At 39.1% G+C, this 5,955-nt stretch overlaps 1 protein-coding gene across 3 annotated transcripts in view; it reads right to left on the bottom strand.

Moving 5' to 3' along the window:
* The window catches only part of GKAP1 (G kinase anchoring protein 1), a 41,672-nt gene that overhangs the window by 16,942 nt on the left and 18,775 nt on the right, over positions 1 to 5,955 (bottom strand). The window lies entirely within an intron of this gene.

Genomic DNA, 5,955 nt, shown 5'->3' with positions numbered 1-5,955 from the left:
ATTAGGATGTTTTCAATTAGTAGGGATTAAACTTGAAGTCTCTGTAAATTGAAGTCTCTAACTCATGATTTGAGGACTTCGGAATCTCAGCCAGAGATTATGGGTCTGTTACAGGAGTGGGCGGATGAAGTTCTGTGGTCTGCAATGTGAAGGATGTCAGACTAGATGATCATGATGGTCTCTTTGGCCTTAAAGTCTGAGTCTTTGCACATTCTCAGCTCAATTTGATCAAATTAAAAATGGCTCAACTAGCTTTTATAAGTTTTAGTGATACCATATAACTTTCCTGCCTGTGATAACTGTGCCCTTAAAGAACTTACAGGGTTTCAGGAGACACAGATTGCTTAAAATACATGGTTTATTAAATCCTCCAAAGATCTAGACCAGTGGTTCTCAATCTATTTACCACTGTGGGACGCATTGCTCACAGCTCTCTTTGTGTTATCTGAGCCGCATCCACACATTATATATACTACCTGTATGGTCCTGAGGATGTCACATGGGCCACAGCTGTGTGCGGATTGGGCCGCGGGATGAGAACCACTGATCTAAACATTCTTTGCAGTCACTCTAATCAGACAAAACTCCCACAATGAGTTTTGCATGAATAAAGACCAGTGTTCTTAGTTTTACAATAGTGAGCCAAGAGTCTCTCCTTTTGACTTAGGTCCTTGAACACAATCATATAAATACCCTCTCAACAGGAGGCAAGGACATGTGAGAGACTGCCAGAATGCAGGTATCTGTTTGGGGTAATAGCGCATAATTTATTTATTCTATGGCTACAATTTAGTATCAACTATAGAACAGAATCTGAGCCTGATCAAGAAGGGTGTCTACCAAAAAAATCAAGGCACAACGCTTGTCCTGAAAAATTAAAGTAATGAAAAAAAGGAAGAGATGGGTGGAGTGGGGGAGGAGTAAAGTTATAAAAAGGCAATGTTTAACATGTATGTGGAAGTTAATACTGTAAGTTCCTCAGGACAAAGACCGTCTCCTTAAATGTTTGTACGGAGTCTAGCACAAAAGAGACCAAACAGTTATTGGAGCTAAGTGCTACTGCAATACGAATGCCATCACTAAGATGACAATCCTCTTGGGGCTACGTCACCAGAAATCCTTTACCAGCTTTAGGACCTTGTTCTGTTCTATTAATAGTTAAATATTTTCCAAATACTGTAGGAACAGTATTTTAAACAAAATTTACAATTTAAACATTTACATTGCAGTTGAGATTTAAACTGGAAGACTAATGGCTATATCCTCTACTGCAGGGGTCCCCAACGCGGTGCCTGCAGGTGCAATGGCACCCGCCAGGGAAGTTGTGTGTGCCTGCAGGACACCGCGCCGCCGAAATGCCACCACCAAGCACGGCCACCTGAGAACCGCCCGCTGAAATCCATCGAGAAACGTTGCCGTTTCTTGGCAGCATTTCGGCGGCGAGGCTTCTTTCCGCTGCCGGTTCTCGGAGGCGGGGTGTATGGCGCCTGCCACAGTCTGTTAGGAATAGGAATGTACTAGTCCCACAGAAAGATTTGGGACCACTGCTCTACTGTAAAATAAACTTTAGCAAATTTACTGAAAATATTTAGGTTTTCTTGTTGTTAGTCTCAAAATTCACACAACAGAGTATAAACAAACTAAAGTCTCTCCTTCAGCGTTGCTGTAGCTCATGAAAGCTCATGCTCAAATAAATTTTTTAGTCTCTAAGGTGCCACAAGTCCTCCTTTTCTTTTTGGTCCAGTATCCCTTTTTCCCTCACACAATCTTCCCCATCCCTCATTCTAACAGGCTACCTCCAAAGAGCCAAAGGAATATATTGCAGCACGGGCAGACATTATTGGCAGCAGCTACAAACAGTGATTACGTTTATAAATTAAGGAATAGTTTTAAAGACAGAAAGTTTTTATTATTAAACATGTACTAATCAAACAGAGAATATGGAATTTACCTATACTTGTTAAGGGTACTCACGCCATGTACACCTTGCAGCAATACTCAAAATTCTCTCCAAGGTTCAATTTTAGATAGTATGCAGTGTTATGCAGTACAAACACATTCCTGGTGGTGGCCCCCCCCCCCATCAGTCTCTGGAGAAACTAATATTTCATTCCAAGAAATTGGGTTTCTGGGTGGAGTTTTCAGAAGTGCTTAAGTCATTTAGAAGTCTAAATCCCATAGACTTTGGCTCTTAAGTGACTTAGGTGAATTGGAAAGTTTTATCCTCTAGCTCTTGTAGTAGCCAAGAAAAAACTACAAGATATAAACCACCAGACAGCACAGTGACAGAAGTAAACTACTTCATTTTTTTAATGGGATGTTAACTCTGCAGCCTAATGAGGCTGATGTTACATTTTTAGTTATTTCATTACTGATCAGCTTAGAAAAAACATCTAGTTATTCAGGAATTGTGGGCAGAGCATGTGCCAGGAGTATCACAACTCCCCATCCTCTACTGTGATCCTTAAACAATTGCTTAAAATTGACAGCGTGCTCAGTACTATACTACATACACAAACAGTCCATGCTCTGATCGCAAAAGCTACAATAGCCTCAATCTAGTTATGCTATTCTCTACTACCCACTAGTGAAAAAGTGTCTTATCATGGCGCCAAAGTCAGAGTGGTATATTTCAGGACAATAGCAAAGCCATGAAATTACTTTTAAAAGCGAAAGGAAAACCTGAGACAATTTTATAACCTATGGGCCTCGAGAATGCAACTGAATTAAGAATTAACTGTATGACCACCATCCAGTCCCACTGTTCAATAATACATTCATAAATACTTAAACTAGGGTTTAGTGTTTCTCCTCTTTTATAATAAGGAGGGCAGAGACATGCAGCTTGTAAGCTTCATGCAATTCTCTAAAGCACTTTATGGTCACTACACCAACCATCTAATCAGAAGGCACAGGAAGGATGAAAAAAATTGATACCTCTCCCTCCAAAAGTCTCCCGACATCACAGTATTAACAATCTTCAACAATTTATTATGCACCAATGTTGCTCTCACTTAACACTTGATCATCTTCCAAAATGGGATTTCTGAAATTAACATCCTCAATCTGTGGCTCAACAAAGAGGAAGAAACACCTATATTGACAGCTACCTGGACTTCATTGACATGTAGAGAGAGATTTTCAAATATCATTTTCAGAACTCTGACCTATCTCCTGAACTTCACACAGACCTTTTAAAGACATGTCACCATCAATACTGGCCCCTTAAGTGGACCTTACAAGTGTACAGGAGTATCTCAAAATGCATAATTCATAGAGAATTGTGATGTCACCAACTCTGCATGAATCAGTTTTCTTATAAAAGGAGAAAACACAATCAGATATCCAGATACCCAGTAACCAATAACACCAGATCATCACGTATCTATTAGTAAACGTTGTAAAGAGCTTCATATAGCTCTCACTATTCTAGAACAAGGAAAAATGTAAAAATACACACCTAAAATAAGATGTAAAAACAGAACGGCATTGCACTAAATGGTAAAATAAACTGACATTCTATAAGTCAACAAAATATTTAGGTGAAGTACTGAACTACTGTAATCAACAAAGGAACATCAGTTTTAAATTATAAATGTTTCTCCTACTGACATCATAGGGTGGAAAGGCACTGTTACATTTTCATAAACTGATTGATGTAGGGTTTTTCAAATGGTCTTATCTCAAGGCTAAAAGGTTTTAACATTTTGAAGCCATCACAATTTTTAGTGTAACTGCTGCCTTTAGTAGTTCTACCAAGAGGAATCAGGGTAAAAAGGTTTCAATGGCACTCACTACATGCACACACACTACAGTGGCCTCTGCTTTATTACATTTAAAAATGTTGGTGACCCCTATCTCTATAGAGAATACTTACTCTTGGTAAATATATCAACTAAAAAAATAGGGGTATCTATTGCAATTAATAAGTATCTTATATTGACAGATGTGACTGTTCTCGTAGCCTTATGGCTTGTTAGGTGCACTGCTCTTGGAGAGATCTGGATTTGAGAGTGAACTCAGCACATCAGAGGACCAAGAATAAGCCAACTGAAATGCTCTTTTGATAATAAGGATGATGGCAAAGATGCTTCAAAAGATTTTTACAGCAGAGAAAAATCTTTAAAATACGAGATTTAAGTGTAAAGATTGAGCAAAGCAGGAGATTCTGTCTCATGTCTTCCATTAGACATTATTAACAGACATTAAGGGCACAAGAGCAAACTATCCCATTGCGTAGAGGGAAGTAATGGCAAGAGACTATCCTGGCTTAACCAGGAGATCTTCAATGATCTAAAAATCAAAAAGAGAGTCCTACAAAAAGTGGAAACTAGGTCACATTACAAAGGATGAATATAAAATAACACAAGTATCTAGGGCCAAAATTAGAAAGGCCAAGGAACAAGATGAGATCAAACTAGCTAGAGAGACAAAGAGTAACAAGAAAACATTCTACAAATACATTAGAAGCAAGAGAAAGACCAAGGACAGGGTAGGCCCATAACTCAATGAGCGGGAGAAAACAATAACAGAAAATGTGGAAATGATGGAAATGCTTAATGACTTCTTTGTTTCGGTTTTCACCAAGAAGGATGGTGGTGATTGGACATCTAACGTTGTGAATGCCAGTGAAAATGAGGTAGGATTAGAGGCTAAAATAGGGAAAAAACAAGTTAAAAATTACTTAGACAAGTTAGAGGTCTTCAAGTCACCAGGGCCTGATGAAATATATCCTAGAATACTCAAGGAGCTGATTGAGGAGATATCTGAGCCATTAGCGATGATCTTTGAAAAGTCATGGAAGATGGGAGAGATTCCAGAAGACTGGAAAAGGGCAAATAAAGTGCCAATCTATAAAAAGGGAAATAAGGACAACCCAGGGAATTACAGACCAGTCAGCTTAACTTCTGTATCCAGAAAGATAATGGAGCAAATAATTAAGCAATCAATTTGCAAACATTTAGAAGGTGATAAGTAACAGTCTGCATGGATTTGTCAAGAACAAATCGTGTCAAACCAACCTGATAGCTTTCTTCAACAAGGTAACAAGCCTTGTTGGGGGGGGGGGAAGGGGGGTGATGAGTGGTAGACGTGGTATATCTTGACTTTTGTAAAGCTTTTGATACTGTCTCGCCTGACCTTCTCATAAACAAACTAGGGAAATGTAACCTAGATGGAACTACTATAAAGGTGGGTGCATGACTGGTTGGAAAAGGGCGTAATGAGTGGGGTCCTGCAAGAATCAGTTCTGGGTCCGGTTCTGGTCAATATCTTCATCAATAATTTAGATAATGGCATAGAGAGTACACTTACAAAGTTTGCGAACGATACCAACCTGGGAAGGGTTGCAAGTGCTTTGGAGGATAGGATTATATTCAAAATGATCTGGACAAACTGGAGAAATGGTCTGAAGTAAATAGCATGAAATTCAATAAGGACAAATACAAAGTACTCCACTTAGGAAGGAACAATCAGTTGCACACATACAAAATGGGAAAAGACTGCCTAGGAAGGAGTACTGCGGAATGGGATCTGGGGGTCATAGTGGACCACATGCTAAATATGAGTCAACAGTGTAATGCTGTTGTAAAAAAAGCGAACATCATTCTGGAATGTATTAGCAGGAGTGTTGTAAGCAAGACATGAGAAATAATTCTTCTGCTCTACTCCGCACTGATTAGGCCTCAGCTGGAGTATCCAGTTCTGGGAACCACATTTCAGGAAAGATGTGGACAAATTGGAGAAAGTCCAGGGAAGAGCAACAAAAGTTATTAAAGGTCTAGAAAACATGGCCTATGAGGGAAGACTGAAAAAAAATGGGTTTGTTTAGACTGGAAAAGAGAAGACAGAGGGGACAAGATAACAGTTTTCAAGTATATAAAAGACTGTTACAAGGAGGAGGGAGAAGAATTATTCTTAACCTCTGAGGATGGGACAAGCAGCAATGAACTTAAA

The sequence above is a fragment of the Lepidochelys kempii genome, chromosome 5 (assembly GCF_965140285.1).
Source record: "Lepidochelys kempii isolate rLepKem1 chromosome 5, rLepKem1.hap1, whole genome shotgun sequence".
Lineage (NCBI taxonomy): Eukaryota > Metazoa > Chordata > Testudines > Cheloniidae > Lepidochelys > Lepidochelys kempii.
Note: the sequence above shows the minus strand (reverse complement) of the source record. Positions and strands in the feature narration are given on the sequence as shown.